Source organism: Arachis stenosperma, chromosome 6 (genome assembly GCF_014773155.1).
Source record: "Arachis stenosperma cultivar V10309 chromosome 6, arast.V10309.gnm1.PFL2, whole genome shotgun sequence".
NCBI classification, from domain to species: domain Eukaryota; kingdom Viridiplantae; phylum Streptophyta; class Magnoliopsida; order Fabales; family Fabaceae; genus Arachis; species Arachis stenosperma.
Window position 1 is genome coordinate 24,198,681 of NC_080382.1, and position 3,113 is coordinate 24,201,793.

At 44.1% G+C, this 3,113-nt stretch overlaps 1 non-coding gene across 1 annotated transcript; it reads right to left on the reverse strand.

The window, feature by feature from the left end:
* On the reverse strand, positions 1-108 carry LOC130938577 (small nucleolar RNA R71). Its single transcript, XR_009069737.1, has one exon. It is a non-coding gene; the product is annotated as a small nucleolar RNA R71 (small nucleolar RNA).
* Between the last annotated feature and the right edge of the window lie 3,005 nt (positions 109-3,113).

Here is a 3,113-nt window from a genome sequence, read left to right on the forward strand (position 1 = left end):
AAGCTTAGAGTGGAAGTCCAAACCTTCAGACAGAAGGATGGAGAATCCCTCTATGAAGCTTGGGAAAGATACAAACAATTAATCAGAAAGTGTCCCTCAGACATGCTTTCTGAATGGAGCATCATAGGTATTTTCTATGATGGTCTCTCTGAACTATCCAAGATGTCTTTGGATAGCTCTGCTGGAGGATCTCTTCATCTGAAGAAGACGCCTACAGAGGCTCAAGAGCTCATTGAAATGGTTGCAAATAACCAATTCATGTACACTTCTGAAAGGAATCCTGTGAACAATGGGACTAGTCAGAAGAAAGGAGTTCTTGAGATTGACACTCTGAATGCCATACTGGCTCAGAATAAAATATTGACTCAACAAGTCAATTTGATTTCTCAAAGTCTGTCTGGAATGCAAAATGCACCAAGCAGTACTAAGGATGCTTCATCTGAGGAAGAAGCCTATGATCCTGAGAACCCTTCAATGGAAGAGGTGAACTACCTAGGAGAACCCTATGGAAACACCTATAATTCTTCATGGAGAAATCACCCAAATTTCTCATGGAAGAATCAAGAGAGACCTCAACAAGGTTTCAACAACAATAATGGTGGAAGAAACAGGTTTAGCAATGGCAAGCCTTTTCCATCTTCTTCTCAGCAACAGACAGAGAATTCTAAGCAGAACCCCTCTGACTTAGCAACCATGGTCTCTGATCTAATCAAAACCACTCAAAGTTTCATGACTGAAACAAGGTCCTCCATTAGGAATTTGGAAGGACAAGTGGGACAGCTGAGCAAGAAAGTTACTGAACTCCCTCCTAGTACTCTCCCAAGTAATACAAAAGAAAATCCAAAAGGAGAGTGCAAGGCCATCAATATGGCCGAATTTGGAGAGGAAGGGGAGGAAGTGAACGCCACTGAGGAAGACCTCAATGGGCGTGCACCAATCTCCAATGAGTTCCCCAATGAGGAACCATGGGAATCTGAGGCTCAAAATGAGACCATAGAGATTCCATTGGACTTACTTCTGCCTTTCATGAGCTCTGATGAGTATTCTTCCTCTGAAGAGGATGAGTATGTCACTGAAGAGCAAGTTGCTAAATACCTTGGAGCAATCATGAAGCTAAATGACAAGTTATTTGGAAATGAGACTTGGGAGAATGAACCTCCTTTGCTCACCAAAGAACTGGATGACTTGTCTAGGTAGAGATTACCTCAAAAGAAACAAGATCCTGGGAAGTTTTCAATACCTTGTACCATAGACACCATGACCTTCAAGAAGGCTCTGTGTGACTTAGGGTCAAGTGTAAACCTCATGCCTCTCTCTGTAATAGAGAAGCTAGGTATCTTTGAGGTACAAGCTGCAAGAATCTCATTAGAGATGGCAGACAACTCAAGAAAACAAGCTCATGTACTTGTAGAGAATGTTTTGGTGAAAGTTGAAGACCATTACATCCCTACTGATTTCATAGTCCTAGAGACTGGGAAGTGCATGGATGAATCCATCATCCTTGGCAGACCCTTCCTAGCCACAACAAAGGCTGTGATTGATGTTGATGGAGGTGAACTGATCATTCAAGTGAATGAAGAATCCTATGTGTTTAAGGCTCAAGGATATCCCCCTGTCACCATGGAGAAGAAGAATGAAGAGCTTCTCTCAAATCAGAGACAAACAGAGCCCCCACAGTCAAACTCTAAGTTTGGTGTTGGGAGGCCACAACCAAACTCTAAGTTTGGTGTTGAACCCCCACATTCAAACTCTAAGTTTGGTGTTGGGAGGTTCCAACATTGCTCTGAGTATCTGTGAGGCTCCATGAGAGCCCTCTGTCAAGCTACTGACATTAAAGAAGCGCTTGTTGGGAGGCAACCCAATGATTATATTTTATATAGTTTCTTTTGTTATTTTATGTTTTTTGTAGGTTGATGATCATAAGAAGTCACAAAATCCATTGAAAAAGCAAAAACAAAATGAAAAACAGGAAGAAAAACAGCACACCCTGGAGGAAGATGTTGCTGGCGTTCAAACGCCAGTAAACCTAGCAGTTGGGCGTTTAACGCCCAGTCTGGCACCATTCTGGGCGTTTAACGCCAGAAAGGGGCACCAGACTGGCGTTAAACGCCAGAAAAGGGCAAGAACCTGGCGTTAAACGCCAGGAATGGGCACCAGCCCGGCGTTTAACGCCAGAAATGGCTCAAAACGTGATTTTGAGCAACATTTGGTGCAGGGATGACTTTTCCTTGACACCACAGGATCTGTGGACCCCATAGGATCCCCACCAACCCCACCACCACTCCCTCTCTTCTCCCCCCATTCACCAATCACCTCAACACCTCTTCCCCAAAACCCCTTCACCTATCAAATCCCATCTTTCTCTTCACCACTCACATCCGTCCTTCATAAAACCCCACCAACCTCACCCTTCAAATTCAAACCACTTTCCCTCCCAAACCCACCCATAATGGCCGAACCCCAACTCCCCTCTCTCCTATAAATACCCTTCTTCAATCCTTCATTTTCACACAACCTAAACACCACTTCCCCCCTCCTTGGCCGAAAACATAAGCCATCTCCTTCTTCCTCATTTCTTCTTCTTCTACTCTCTTCTTTCTTCTTTTGCTCGAGGACGAGCAAACCTTTTACGTTTGGTGTGGTAAAAGCGTTGCTTTTTCGTTTTTCCATAACCATTTATGGCATCCAAGGCCGGAGAAACCTCTAGAAAGAGGAAAGGGAAGGCAAAAGCTTCCACCTCCGAGTCATGGGAGATGGATAGATTCATCTCAAGGGTGCATCAAGACCACTTCTATGATGTTGTGGCCTTGAAGAAGGTGATCCCCGAGGTCCCCTTTTCACTCAAAAAGGGTGAATATCCGGAGATCCGCCATGAGATCCGAAGAAGAGGTTGGGAAGTGCTTACCAACCCCATTCAACAAGTCGGAATCTTGATGGTTCAAGAGTTCTATGCCAATGCATGGATCACCAAGAACCATGATCAAAGTGTGAACCCGGATCCAAAGAATTATCTTACTATGGTTCGGGGGAAATACTTGGATTTTAGTCCGGAAAATGTAAGGTTAGCATTCAACTTGCCCATGATGCAAGGAGATGAACATCCTTACACTAGA